Here is a 15,931-nt window from a genome sequence, read left to right as displayed (position 1 = left end):
CATCCTTCGATCCATTATAGAACTTGGAAACACATTCAGGGAATATTCGTTGATATTTTTGTTGAACGTAGTTGGTTTTTATCATCCTGTATTAAAATATTTCCTTTTCTGAATAGTGCAATTTATAAACAATGTTTTGTGAGTAGAATAAAAATTCCAATGGTAAACTTAACTTCTCTTTCGACGTTACTTTACCAGCTAACTAAAAATAGGAAAGCCTTCACCCCTTTCACTAAATTTAGTTAGTATTAAGATTCTTATACAGGGAGTGCAGTGGAGCTGATGCTGAAATCATTAAGTATTTGATTATATCATCGCTAGTCTCACTGAACTCTTCTGAACTCTACATGTCATGTGTGGTCTGGGATCTCCTTACCAGCAACAGGTCCCAGGTTCAAACTAGTCAATTCCCTAAAAAACACGCTCAGAGCGTCGTTGCGCGAAAGTGGTAGGGAGACACGACTTAGAACAGACAGACACCACGCAGAATGTTAGAGAAACAAAATATTTGTTCATCTGATCTATGCGACATCTAACTAACGATGTAACTGACTAAGTAACTAACTACTGATAACGCAACCAGATTGCTGCTGCTGAAGGGGAGGGATGGCGGGGAGTGACCCCTTTCCATCCCTTCCTCCTCCTGTCTCCCTTGCGGACTGCTATGTTGACGTGTCTGACCTTAGTGGAAACGGTTGCTGTTAGCTACTCCACGTTTCATTTCTCGTCTAGATAAGTTCGCCACATGCCTTACGACATTTGGTAAGTGCGATCAGTAAGCTGTGTAAGTTGTCTCAAGCTGTGCTTTCGGCAACTCAAAACTAGTTACAGCTCATAAGCAAATAAATATCCTAAACAAACTGGTTCGTCGCAAACCAACGCTACGTTGTTGTTGTTGTGGTCTTCAGTCCTGAGACTGGTTTGATGCAGCTCTCCACGCTACTCTATCCTGTGCAAGCCTCTTCATCTCCCAGTACCTACTGCAACCAACATCCTTCTGAATCTGCTTAGTGTATTCATCTCTTGGTCTCCCCCTACGATTTTTACCCTCCACGCTGCCCTCCAATACTAAATTGGTGATCCCTTGATGCCTCAGAACATGTCCTACCAACCGATCCCTTCTTCTGGTCAAGTTGTGCCACAAACTTCTCTTCTCCCCAATCCTATTCAATACTTCCTCATTAGTTATGTGATCTACCCATCTAATCTTCAGCATTCTTCTGTAGCACCACATTTCGAAAGCTTCTATTCTCTTCTTGTCCAAACTATTTACCGTCCATGTTTCACTTCCATACATGGCTACACTCCACACAAATACTTTCAGAAATGACTTCCTGACACTTAAATCTATACTCGATGTTAACAAATTTCTCTTCTTCAGAAACGCTTTCCTAGCCATTGCCAGTCTGCATTTTATATCCTCTCTACTTCGACCATCATCAGTTATTTTGCTCCCCAAATAGCAAAACTCCTTTACTACTTTAAGTGTCTCATTTCCTAATCTAATACCACTCAGATGATAAAAGCCATGGGATACCTCCTAATACCGTGTCCGACCAATTTTTGCTCGGCGGAGTGCAGCAACGCGACATGACATGCACGCCACATGCCCTTGGACGTCCACTACAGAAGTACTGTGCCATGCTCCCTCTATTGGGTCGATAATTGCGGAAGTGTTTCCGATGCAACATTTTGTGCACGAACTGACCTCTCGATTATGTTCCATAAACGTTAGATGAGATTCATGTCGGGGGATCTGAGTAGCCAGACTATTCGCTGGAATTGTCCAGAATGATATTCAAACCAATCGCCAACAATTGTGGCCCGGTGACATGGCGCATCGTCGTTAAGGAACATGACATAGATGGATGGCTGCAAATGGTCTCCAAGTAGGCGAATATAACAATTTACAGTCAGTGATACATTGAGTTGCAATAGAGGAACCAGTCCGTTCCGTGTAAACACAACCCACACCATTCTGGAGCCACCAAAAGCTTTTACTATGCCTCGTTGACGACTTGGATCCACGACATCGGGGGTCTACGCCCCACTCGAAGCCTTCCATCAGCTCTTACCAACTGAAATCGGAACTCGTTTGATCAGACCACGGTTATCCAGTCGCCTAGGATCCAAACATCCAAACGATATGGTCACGAGTCCAGACGAGGCACTGCAGGCGATGTCGTGTTGTTACCAAATGCACTCATATGGGCTCTCTGCTGACACAGCCCATTAACTACAGATTTCGCCGCAATGTCCTAATGGATAAGTTGGTCGTACGTCCCAGATTCTTTTCAGCGGTTAATTCACGCAGTGTTGCTTGTCTGTTCACACAACTCTACGCAAACACCACTTGTCTCGACACTTCCTGGCAGATTAAAACTGTGTGCCCGACCGAGACTCGAACTCGGGACCTTTGCCTTTCGCGGGCAAGTGCTCTACCTAGGTTACCGAAGCACGACTCACGCCCGATACTCACAGCTTTGCTTCTGCCAGTATCTCGTCTCCTACCTTCCAAACTTTACTTTACAGAAGCTCTCCTGCGAACCAAGCAGAGCACTTGCCCGCGAAAGGCAAAGGTCCCGAGTTCGGGTCTCGGTCGGGCACACAGTTTTAATCTGCCAGGAAGTTTCATATCAGCGCACACTCCGCTGCAGAGTGAAAATCTCATTCTGGAACCACTTGTCTCGCTCTTTAAGGGAAGGCTGTCGGCCACTGCATTGTCTGTGGTGAGAGGAGAACGCCTAAAATTTGGTGTTCTTGGCACATTCTTGACACTGTCGACCTCGGAATATTGAATCAACTAACGATTTCCGAAATGGAGTGTCCCTTGCATCTAGATTCAACTACCATTCCTCGTTCAAAGTCTGACAACTCCCATAGTGCAGCCGTAATCACATCAGACACCTTTTCACATGAATTGTCTGAGTACAAATGATGTCGTGTACGCGATACTATCGCCATCTGCATATGTGCAATGGCTACTACATGACTTTTGTCACGTCATTACATGTCTGCTCAGAGTCGTGAAGTTGCATCGCGTCCACAACGAGTAAAATCTCATTGCGCTGTACACGTGAGAGTGCCGCCAAGGAAATAGCATTGACGTCGCGATGATTGCGTCACGGACGTGGCGCCTGACCCAGTCCCGTTTGGAAACGTGCACCCCCCCCCCCCCCCCCGTCCCATCCCCACTCACAGATATCAGGCCGCGCTGTTTACGACTTGGGTGCAGCCTATGGACCGTGCTGATAATCCTGCGCGAGACTTATCAGCGACGTACTGTGCTGTGTAGATTCAGCGAAAACACCGAACCTTGTTTGCATGCCAGTGGCTAGTTTGAAGCGTCTACTTGCGGTGTGTTCAAAAAACAACGCCAATATTTGTTTTCCGGAAAGAATGGTTCAAATGGCTCTGAGCACTATGGGACTTAACTTCTGAGGTCAACAGTCCCCTAGAACTTAGAACTAATTAAACCTAACCAACCTAAGGACACCACACACACCAATGCCTGAGGCAGGATTCGAACCTGCGAAAGAAGCGGTCGCTCGGCTCCAGACTATAGCGCCTAGAACCGCACGGCCACACCGGCCGGCTTCGGAAAGAATTTTATTTATTCGTCTAGATATTATACACTTACACTACATATTATACACCTACGTCAGCTGATTTTCCAATCCCCGGAACAATTTGTAAGCAGGCTGTTTAGGTTTTTATGTTGGTGACGCCACGTAGCGCTCTGTATGGAAATCACTGGCTGTGCTGTGTGCAGTCTGTGCCTGGTTGGCATTGTTGGAATATTCGCCATTGTAGTGTTGGGCAGTTCGATGTGAACAGCGCATAGCGTTGCGCAGTTGGAGGCAGTGTTGCCAATTTAGCGACTTTGTCGCTAGAAATGGCGACTTTTGCCTTCGTCTTAGCGACAAAAAAAAAACTTTTTAGCGACAAAAATTATTTAGCGACTTTTCTGGCGACTTTTGGAGTACTGACGACTTTTGAAGTACAAATCAAAACTATTTTGGGCCAGTATTTTCATTAACAAAACTAAGATTTTAACTATAGAATGGGTACTACACTGACTTTGTTCTAGATTACTAAGTTAAATTAAGTTCTTAGCAGATCATGTAGCATTGTTCAGCATTTAGTAAACCTGAATAAGGGAATTGCCTACAGAGTAAGCAAACCTTGACTATAGAACAATCCATTTTCTTTACCGCCTAGCCTGTTATTGTCGATAGCGTATCGATCTATAATTCTTTAACTTTTGAACTACCTTTATTTTTCGAATTGACAAAAAACATACGTAAAATTAAGTATAATAAAATACTTTTCTGTCCAGCAACCTCTAATTTTTCGAAATGTTAACTGGCAGTCAAATTATTACCACATGCACGGTGGTAACGCAAGAACAATTCGGTAGGGGTATCTCAGACATTACGTTTTAAACAATGAACAACAGGACTGATATCGAGTTACTGAGTGAGTAGATTGTTTCATGACCTCTAGTTCGCCTGAGATTTAATGTATTTTCAGTGATTATAAATTGGTGAAACATATGTTGTGGTGGCCTACATAATGGATTTACCGAAGAAGAAGAAGAAGCAGTAAGCTCAAAAATATCGGGATGCGTGGGAAGCAGAACCTGAATTCAATGGGTGGCAGAAACCAGTCGTTGGAGACTTATCAAAGGCAAGATGTCAAGTATGTGCAACAGTTTTTTATGCTAAATTGTGTGATATTAGAAAGCATTCGAAAACTATTAAGCATAAACAAAAAATTGATTTAAAAAAAACACAAACCACCTTACCTGTGAAAATTGTCCCGAAAACTACAGTTAGAATAGCAAGCAGAGCGGAAGGCGCCCTTTCTTTATTTATTGCTGAACATTGTTCTATTTTAGCTGTGGATGATTTAGGAATACTGTGCAAGAAGGTGTTTTCCGGTGATGAGGGCGCTAAAAACATGCAATTATATCGTACAAAGTGCACAACATTATAACTAAAGCTTTGGCTCCATATTTTACACAATCATTAGTTGAAGATATAGGTAACCAAAAATACAGTGTACTAATAGATGAATCCACAGATGTATCAATATCTAAATTCAACAAAGACTGCCAAGCAACGTCACGATCCTGAAAAAAATGTCAATGCTGAATGTTGAAGAAACACTAAAAGTGAATAAAAATATTGCTGTAGCGGATGTAGCCAAAGAATTGGGTTTTAGTGGCGATTTCATAGACGGTATGCTGCAAGAATAGCATAATATCAACTTCATTAGGTGGAATAACACTACTAACACTGTTCGATTTTGGAGTGAGGTTTTGCAGTATAAAAATGCCGCAGGGGCGAATCCTTTTTCTTTGATTTCACAGCTAGCAATGACTGTTCTATGCCTACCGCATTCAAATGCAGAAGTGGAAAGAATATTCAATTCTATGAACATTATAACAACCAAACAATGTAACAGATTATCGTTAACACAATTAATGCTTTGATCATATTGAGAGACCAGCTGAAGAAACAAAATAAAGATTGTGCATCTTTTGACATACCGTCAGACGTATTGGAGCTTATTGGAACGAACAAAAATTACTCTTTTGCGACAAAACCAGTCGAACTTTAACATCGTCTTTAGAGCGACGTTCAACCCTCTACATCAACTACAGTTCTGTCAGAGCATGAAACAGAAAAGTTATTCGATCTTCTGAGTGACGCCGATGAATAGCTCACATACCGGTATGTATATATTTTGTAGCCTAATTTGAGTTCTTGCTTTCTTTTGTTACAAATATAGTTGTATATTTCTAGTATATTTGACTACTGTGATTGAAACAACAATTTATATGTTGCGTCAATGTTGATAACATGTTTAATTAAACGTTAGCGTATTTAATATGTATGTTGTTGCAAGCGATGCGTCATTTAATTAAGACAATATAGCAACTACATATGAGACAATTTTTATTAATACTTTATTAACCCCCCCCCCCCACTAACTTATTGCACCATTCACAGCACGAAATTTTCGTTACACCCCTAGTAAAATCAGTTTTAGCGACTTTCTAGCGACTTTTGATATTGAATCTAGCGACTCGGGTTTTTTAGAGTTGGCAACACTGGTTGGAGGTGAGCCGCCAGAAGTGCCGGATGTGGAGAGAGAGATGGCGGAGTTATGAGAGCGGACGATCTGGTCGTGTGTCCGTCAAAAAAATGAAATTTCCATGACTGGATGTCATGAACTGATATACAGGGTGAGTCGCGTAAGACGTAACACCCCCATTATTCCGGGGGCGATTGCAGGTATCGACAAGCGGTGTTCGGCGTATCATTGCCGACTATCGGACACATACTTTGGTACATGCACAATAATCACAACGTTTATATTGACCGAGATAATGAGGCAAGTACACGTTTTTTAAATGGGACACCATACTTTTTTACCATCATTCGAACGCTCTGGAAAAGACGCGTATAGTGATATAACGCATGTTGTTATTGTGATTCAAATTTCGCTTAAAAGACGCTGGGAAACATTGTACGATTGAAGGCCGAGGCGGTCGGAAGCGGCTGCAGACTGTACGCTCTATGCAGCATGCACGGTCTACGCTACGTAGGTAAATCCTCATACGCCCTCTTTTAAGCAAAGTTTGAATCACAATAGCAACATACGTTGCATCACTACACGCGTCTTTTCCAGAGCGTTCGAATGATGATAAAAAAGTATAGCGTCCCATTTAAAAGCATGTACTTGCCTCATTATCTCGGTCAATACAAACGTTGTGATTCTTGTGCATGTACCAACGTATGTGCCCCATAGTCCGTTATGATTCGTCGAAAACCGCATGCCGATACGTGCAATCACCCCCGGAATATAGGGGGTGTTACGTCTTTCACGTCTCACCATTATATATATATATATATATATATATATATATATATATATATATATATATATATATATATATATATAATGGCTTTTGAACACTATTAAGGTAACTACATTGTTTGTTCTCTATCAAAATCTTTCATTTGCTAACTATGCTTATCAGTAGTTAGTACCTTCACTAGTTTTATTTAGTATTGGCGCTCGCTTTATTGCAGTAATTTGAGCAACGAAGATTTTTGTGACGTAAGTGATTGATGAAAGATATAGGTTATTGTTAGTCAGGGCCATTCTTTTGTAGGGATTATTGAAAGCTGGCCGCGGTGGCCATGCGGTTCTAGGCGCTGTAGTCCGGAACCGCGCGACTGCTACGGTCGCAGGTTCGAATCCTGCCTCGGCCATGGATGTGTGTGATGTCTATAGGTTAGTTACGTTTAAGTAGTTCTAAGTTCTAGGGGACTGATGACCACAGCTGTTAAGTCCCATAGTGCTCAGAGCCGTTTGAACCATTTGATTATTGAAAGTCAGATTGTGTTGCGCTAAAAATATTGTGTGTCAGTTTAGTGTTGATCAGAAAAAGTAAAGGGAAAAATTTGTGAGTACGTTCAGTTTTGCTCAGCTGTTTGAAAATCAAGTAAAGTAGAGGTTTACCAGCACAGTAATTCATAAATTTTATTCTAAGGGGATCAACTTCTCCCCAGTCACATTAATTAAAAGCTCGAATAATCTGCTTTTGCAGCGCAGATGGCTGTGAGACGTGCAGGAGGTGTCACTGGAGTTCTGGAAGGTACCGACATGGATGTGGTGTCACACGCTAGCATTCTCGGTTGAGGGTCTATGGCGCGAGTAGCTCGATCGGTCTGGTCCCATACATTCTCGACTGCGTTTAAATGCGGAGAGTTTGGTGGCCAGCAGAGTTCGTACGACAAAATCATCCTAGTAATCTTCAAACAACGCACGCAGACTAGGAGCAGTGTGAAATGTTGTCCTGCTGGTAGATACCATCGTGCTGAGGAAAAACGAACTGCACATAGGGATGAATATACGCCCCAAGGGTAAATAGCCTACATACTTGTATTGACCCATTGTGCCTCCCAGTTTGACAATATCTTCCAGACACGCCCACGAGAATATTCCTCAGACCCTAACGCTCCCTCCCTCTCCGACCTGGACACTTCCGGCGATTGTTGCAGGGCGTTCGCTTTCAGATACGCTACTGGCCATTAAAATTGCTACACCACGAAGATGACGTGCTACAGACGCGAAATTTAACCGACAGGAAGAAGATGATGTGATATGCAAATGATTAGCTTTTCAGAGCATTCACACAAGGTTGGTGCCGGTGGCGACTCCTACAACGTCCTGACATGACGAAAGTGTCCAGCCGATTTCTCATACACAAACAGCAGTTGACCGGCGTTGCCTGGTAAAATGTTGTGATGCCTCGTGAAAGGAGGAGAAATGCGTACCACCACGTTTCCGACTTTGATAAAGGTAGGATTGTAGACTATCGCGATTGCAGTTTATCGTATCGCGACATTGCTGCTCGCGTTGATCGAAATCCAATTACTGTTAGCAGAATATGGAATCGGTGGGTTCAGGACGGTAATACGGAACGCCGTGCTGGATCCCAACGGCCTCGTATCACTAGCAGTCGAGATGACAAGCATCTTATCCGCATGGCTGTAACGGATCGTGCAGCCACGTCTCGATCCCTGAGTCAACAGATGGGGACGTTTGCAAGACAACAATCATCTGCAAGAACAGTTCGACGACGTTTGCAGCACCATGGACTACCAGCTCGGAGACCGTGGCTGCGTTTACCCTTGACGCTGTATCACAGACAGGAGCGCCTGCTATGGTATACTCAGCGACGAACCTGGATGCACGAATAGCAAAACGTTATTTTTTCGGATGAATCCAGGTTATGTATACAAAATCATGATGGTCGAATCCGTGTTTGACGACATCGTGGTGAACGCACATTGGAAGCGTGTGTTCGTCATCGCCATACTGGCGTATCACCCGGCGTGATGGTATGGGTGCCATTGGTTACACGTCTCGATCACCTCTTGTTCGCATTGACGGCACTTTGAACAGTGGACGTTACATTTCAGCTGTGTTACGACCCGTGGCTCTACCCTTCATTCGATCCCTGCAAAACCATACATTTCAGCAGGATAATGCACAACCGCATGTTACAGGTCCTGTACGGGCCTTTCTGGATTCAGAAAATGTTCGACTGCTGCCCTGGCCAGCAAATTCTCCAGATCTTTCACCATCGGAAAACGTCTGGTCAATGGTGGCCGATTAACTGGCTCGTCACAAGAGGCCAGTCACTACTCTTGGTGAACTGTGGTATCGTGTTGAAGCTGCATGGTCAGCTGTACGTGTACACGCCATCCGAGCTCTGTTTGACTCAATGCCCAGGAGTATCAAGGCCATTATTACGGCCAGAGGTAATTGTTCTGGGTACTGATTTCTCAGGATCTATGCACCCAAATTGCGTAAAAATGTAATCACATGTCAGTTCTAGTATAATATATTTCTCCAATGAATATCCGTTTATCATCTGCATTTCTTCTTGGTGTAGCAATTTTAATGGCCAGTTGTGTATTTCACGCCGTAGACGCCAGCGGCCATCTGTCCGATGAGGCATAAAACGTCACTCGTCTGTAAAGACTACGTGTCGCCACTCAATGGACGTCCACTTGCAATACTGACGGGAAATTCCATCCTTCGTCGCCGACGAGCAGCACTTATGCATGACCCAGGCGCCAGCTACGGAGCCCCATACACGGCAACGTTCGCTGGGTGATCGTTGGGGAGAAACTGTTGGCAGCCCCTGGGTTCATCTACGCAGTCAGTTGCTCAAAAGTTGCACGTTGTAGTGTAACGACGTAAGTTTTTTTTATAAATGATTTTCTTTTGACATACACTCCTGGAAATGGAAAAAAGAACACATTGACACCGGTGTGTCAGACCCACCATACTTGCTCCGGACACTGCGAGAGGGCTGTACAAGCAATGATCACACGCACGGCACAGCGGACACACCAGGAACCGCGGTGTTGGCCGTCGAATGGCGCTAGCTGCGCAGCATTTGTGCACCGCCACGGTCAGTGTCAGCCAGTTTGCCGTGGCATACGGAGCTCCATCGCAGTCTTTAACACTGGTAGCATGCCGCGACAGCGTGGACGTGAACCGTATGTGCAGTTGACGGACTTTGAGCGAGGGCGTATAGTGGGCATGCGGGAGGCCGGGTGGACGTACTGCCGAATTGCTCAACACGTGGGGCGTGAGGTCTCCACAGTACATCGATGTTGTCGCCAGTGGTCGGCGGAAGGTGCACGTGCCCGTCGACCTGGGACCGGACCGCAGCGACGCACGGATGCACGCCAAGACCGTAGGATCCTACGCAGTGCCGTAGGGGACCGCACCGCCACTTCCCAGCAAATTAGGGACACTGTTGCTCCTGGGGTATCGGCGAGGACCATTCGCAACCGTCTCCATGAAGCTGGGCTACGGTCCCGCACACCGTTAGGCCGTCTTCCGCTCACGCCCCAACATCGTGCAACCCGCTTCCAGTGGTGTCGCGACAGTCGTGAATGGAGGGACGAATGGAGACGTGTCGTCTTCAGCGATGAGAGTCGCTTCTGCCTTGGTGCCAATGATGGTCGTATGCGTGTTTGGCGCCGTGCAGGTGAGCGCCACAATCAGGACTGCATACGACCGAGGCACACATGGCCAACACCCGGCTTCATGGTGTGGGGAGCGATCTTCTACACTGGCCGTACACCACTGGTGATCGTCGAGGGGACACTGAATAGTGCACGGTACATCCAAACCGTCATCGAACCCATCGTTCTACCATTCCTAGACCGGCAAGGGAACTTGCTGTTCCAACAGGACAATGCACGTCCGCATGTATCCCGTGCCACCCAACGTGCTCTAGAAGGTGTAAGTCAACTACCCTGGCCAGCAAGATCTCCGGATCTGTCCCCCATTGAGCATGTTTGGGACTGGATGAAGCGTCGTCTCACGCGGTCTGCACGTCCAGCACGAACGCTGGTCCAACTGAGGCGCCAGGTGGAAATGGCATGGCAAGCCGTTCCACAGGACTACATCCAGCATCTCTACGATCGTCTCCATGGGAGAATAGCAGCCTGCATTGCTGCGAAAGGTGGATATACACTGTACTAGTGCCGACATTGTGCATGCTCTGTCGCCTGTGTCTATGTGCCTGTGGTTCTGTCAGTGTGATCATGTGATGTATCTGACCCCAGGAATGTGTCAATAAAGTTTCCCCTTCCTGGGACAATGAATTCACGGTGTTCTTATTTCAATTTCCAGGAGTGTATGACCATGTGTAGACTTCGTCACCTACGTCAGTTACAACACAATACAAAATTATTTATATTCTTTTTAAATTGTCTCAGAATGGTTCTTGAACGAAACTGTAAAACATCATTTGAGTCGTATGCGCAGAATTACGTCACTCAGGCCAATTGGTTTGCGCAAACGTTTTTCAATTTAGATGTCGTCTGTCTCTCCTCAGAAATTATATTAATACACGTTATCTGATTTAATAAATATTAGAACCACATTGAATAAACTTTCGAGATTCAAACTCGCGATGAACGTTGTCAAAAATTAATAATCTTGTCAAATATATTATTAATTCATTCACATAATTCTTCATAAATTAATTCTCGGAACACGTATTTAAACTTTTGTAGCATCCACTAGTTTATTATCTTCCTACATATAGACGTGAACCTGAGCCTTGACAAGACAGGACTAACTATTTACAACAAGATTCAACTTTCTATGACGTCATTGTTGTACAAACATTACAAATTCTCAATTATTTTATTTTTAGAAGCACGACGCAACAACTCGGTTTCAGGATCTTCTGTTGCTCTTTGGCTGTCGACCCGCGACGTATAGTGGCCAGCAATTTTCTCTCTGGTCCCGGCAGCGAAGATGCTGTCTCCGTTCGTTGCGCCGCCCTCTCCGTACATGAAACATAAAAAGTAAATACAAACTTTAGTCAATCCACAACCATTACAAATATTACAAAAATACATCAACAAAAAACTAAATTAAACTTATATTCACCTGCAAACTGGGCTGACACTGGCGGATGGGTGACGCTTCACTTTCGCGTCCCGCTACAACGTCTATTCACACCTGCACATCTCAGCAATTGGTGTTCATTCCTGTCACCTGTAGTCCGTTTTGCATACAGTTGCCACTTTTGGATGGCGCCATTTTGCCACTTCAAACACGACGGCACGCGAACAGTTGACAGACTTTGTCGTTCCACCCTTGGCCCTAAAACCAATGATCGTGCCCTTGGTGATGACAGACAAATAGCTCTGTTTCTGCATTACGACAACGACTCCAGTGTTTTCCGCGTCCCCCGACATGTCTTGCATGCCCTCCACTGCTAGTGCCAACACCTGCTGTCCGTGAGTGGTTAGTGTGTGTTGACGTCGAACGTAGGCGGTGGTCACGTTTATGTTACTGGACCGTCTACCTATGAGAGAACTTCCAGTTCCCTCAGCGATGCTATTCTGATCTCGTCTTCCCTAGTAATACGACAGCCTTTCAACGTTTGCTTTACTTTTACGAACAGAAAGAAGTCACATTAGGCCGTGTCTGGCGAATATGGAAACTGAGGCATCAGTGTACTGTTGCTTTTTGTTAAAATCACGAACAAGGAACGCACTGTGAGCATATGTTACATCCTGGTACAAATGTCATGACTTGTTTAGCGCAGATACCGGCGATTGTGGTGCGAGAGCTTCTGTTCGCTCGTCGGTCCAAATTTCTTGTGTGACAAAATACCGTCAGATTTGAATCGCTAATAAGTACGAGACTAGTAATACGTAAACAATGTTTGAGCCCACGACTGACAGATCATGTGTGAACGTTCAGCCGCACATTATTTGTTTAGCGTGCGACGTCGCCGTACGACTGCAGACACAAGAGCGTGACTGCTGAAAAGTAACTGTGTGTACCTGAAACCGGTATAGCGTGCAAACGCGTTTAGCTAGGGCATTGATACGGGCGACATTGCGGAGAGTTTGTGGAGCGCTACAAGTTATTAGTACTCAAAGTGAGACAGTAAAAATTTTCGCAAGGTAAATGAAAATCGGTATTAAATTGAAACTTACGCAATAATGAACAAAGTCGTCTCACACGAACCGAAAATTTGCTACGAGGTATAGAAAATGTAAGACAAAGGAAATCTGGCGTCGAAAGGCACCAAAAAGGCTTAAAAAGATCATACTTGTATCTGTTCTATAACAATTACACTGTTCTACGTAAGCATCGTAATAAAGATATCGATATTTAAGTTACATACTAATACGACACAATTTTTATGACTTTGTCCTCAAGTTTCAGTGGGCAATATACACCGAAGCACCAAAGAAACTACACTCCTGGAAATGGAAAAAAGAACACATTGACACCGGTGTGTCAGACCCACCATACTTGCTCCGGACAATGCGAGAGGGCTGTACTAGCAATGATCACACGCACGGCACAGCGGACACACCAGGAACCGCGGTGTTGGCCGTCGAATGGCGCCAGCTGCGCAGCATTTGTGCACCGCCGCCGTCAGTGTCAGCCAGTTTGCCGTGGCATACGGAGCTCCATCGCAGTCTTTAACACTGGTAGCATGCCGCGACAGCGTGGATGTGAACCGTATGTGCAGTTGACGGACTTTGAGCGAGGGCGTATAGTGGGCATGCGGGAGGCCGGGTGGACGTACCGCCGAATTGCTCAACACGTGGGGCGTGAGGTCTCCACAGTACATCGATGTTGTCGCCAGTGGTCGGCGGAAGGTGCACGTGCCCGTCGACCTGGGACCGGACCGCAGCGACGCACGGATGCACGCCAAGACCGTAGGATCCTACGCAGTGCCGTAGGGGACCGCACCGCCACTTCCCAGCAAATTAGGGACACTGTTGCTCCTGGGATATCGGCGAGGACCATTCGCAACCGTCTCCATGAAGCTGGGCTACGGTCCCGCACACCGTTAGGCCGTCTTCCGCTCACGCCCCAACATCGTGCAGCCCGCCTCCAGTGGTGTCGCGACAGGCGTGAATGGAGGGACGAATGGAGACGTGTCGTCTTCAGCGATGAAGCGATGAGAGTCGCTTCTGCCTTGGTGCCAATGATGGTCGTATGCGTGTTTGGCGCCGTGCACGGTACATCCAAACCGTCATCGAACCCATCGTTCTACCATTCCTAGACCGGCAAGGGAACTTGCTGTTCCAACAGGACAATGCACGTCCGCATGTATCCCGTGCCACCCAACGTGCTCTAGAAGGTGTAAGTCAACTACCCTGGCCAGCAAGATCTCCGGATCTGTCCCCCATTGAGCATGTTTGGGACTGGATGAAGCGTCGTCTCACGCGGTCTGTACGTCCAGCACGAACGCTGGTCCAACTGAGGCGCCAGGTGGAAATGGCATGGCAAGCCGTTCCACAGGACTACATCCAGCATCTCTACGATCGTCTCCATGGGAGAATAGCAGCCTGCATTGCTGCGAAAGGTGGATATACACTGTACTAGTGCCGACATTGTGCATGCTCTGTTGCCTGTGTCTATGTGCCTGTGGTTCTGTCAGTGTGATCATGTGATGTATCTGACCCCAGGAATGTGTCAATAAAGTTTCCCCTTCCTGGGACAATGAATTCACGGTGTTCTTATTTCAATTTCCAGGAGTGTAGGTATAGGCACGCGTATTCAAATAGCGAGATATGTGAACAGGCAGAATACGGCGCTGCGGTCGGCAACGCCCATATGAGACAAACAGTGTCTGGAGCAGTAGTTACATCGGTTACTGCTGCTACAGTGGCAGGTAATCAACATTTAAGTGAGTCTGAACGTCGTGCTACAGTCGGGGCACTAGCGAAGAGACACAGCATCTCCGAGGTAGCGGTGAAGTGGGGATTTTCCCGTACGACCATTTCACGAGTGTACCGTGAATATCAGGAATCCGGTAAAACTTCAAATTTCCGAGATTGCTGCTGCCGGAGAAAGATCCTGCAAAAACGGGACCAACGACGACTGAAGAAAATCACTCAACGTAACAGAAGTGCAACCCTGCGGCAAATTGGTGTAGAAGTCAATGCTAGGCCATCAAGTGTCAGCATACGAACCATTCAACGAAACATCGCCGATGTGGGCTTTCTGAGCCGAAGGCCCACTCGTGTACACTTGATGACTGCACGGCAAAAAGTTTTACGCCCCGAGTAGGCCCCTCAACACTGACATCGGACTGTTGACTGGTCGGACGGGTCTCGTTTCAAATTGTGGACACGTACTAGTATGGAGACAACCTCATGAATCCATGGACCCTGCATGTAGCAAGGCACTGTTGAAGCTGGTGGAGGCTCTGTAATGGTGTGGGGCGTGTGCTGTTGGAGTGATGTGGGACTACTGATACTTCTACATACGACTCTGACGGATGACGCGTACGTAAGCATCCTGTGTGATCACCTGTATCCATTCATGTGCATTGTGCATTCCGACGGACTTGGGCATTCCCAGCAGGACAATGCGACACCCCACACGTCCAGAATTGCTACATAGTGGCTCCAGGAAGATTCTCGGTTTATACAGTTCCTCCGGCCACCAAACTCCCCAGACATGAACATTATTGAGGATATCTGGGATGCCTTGCAACGTGCTGCTCAAGAGAGATCTGCTCCGACTATGGACAATTCTGCAGAATTCATGGTGTCAATTCCATCGAGCACTACTACAGACATTAGTCGAGTCTATGCCACGTCGTGTTGCGGCACTTCCGCGTGCTCACAGGGGCCCTACACGATATGAGGCAGGTGTAGCACTTGCTTTGGCTCTTCAGTGTATGACTGGGCCCGAATTGCCCACACAGAAATTTTTGTCCTGTTGCTTCACGCTAAAGGCATTGAACCTAAAAGTGGAACTTTTCATTGATTGTTCGCTCTTGCGGGAAGAACGCATTGAGATCAACCTACGTGTCGAGCGCTTTCCCGATCTT

General features: G+C 46.0%; 1 protein-coding gene across 6 annotated transcripts in view; it reads left to right on the top strand.

The window, feature by feature from the left end:
- LOC126187883 (adipokinetic hormone/corazonin-related peptide receptor variant I) overlaps positions 1-15,931 on the top strand; it is a 1,289,392-nt gene that overhangs the window by 312,608 nt on the left and 960,853 nt on the right. The window lies entirely within an intron of this gene.

Source organism: Schistocerca cancellata, chromosome 5 (genome assembly GCF_023864275.1).
Source record: "Schistocerca cancellata isolate TAMUIC-IGC-003103 chromosome 5, iqSchCanc2.1, whole genome shotgun sequence".
In the NCBI taxonomy this organism is placed as follows: Eukaryota; Metazoa; Arthropoda; class Insecta; order Orthoptera; family Acrididae; genus Schistocerca; species Schistocerca cancellata.
Note: the sequence above shows the minus strand (reverse complement) of the source record. Positions and strands in the feature narration are given on the sequence as shown.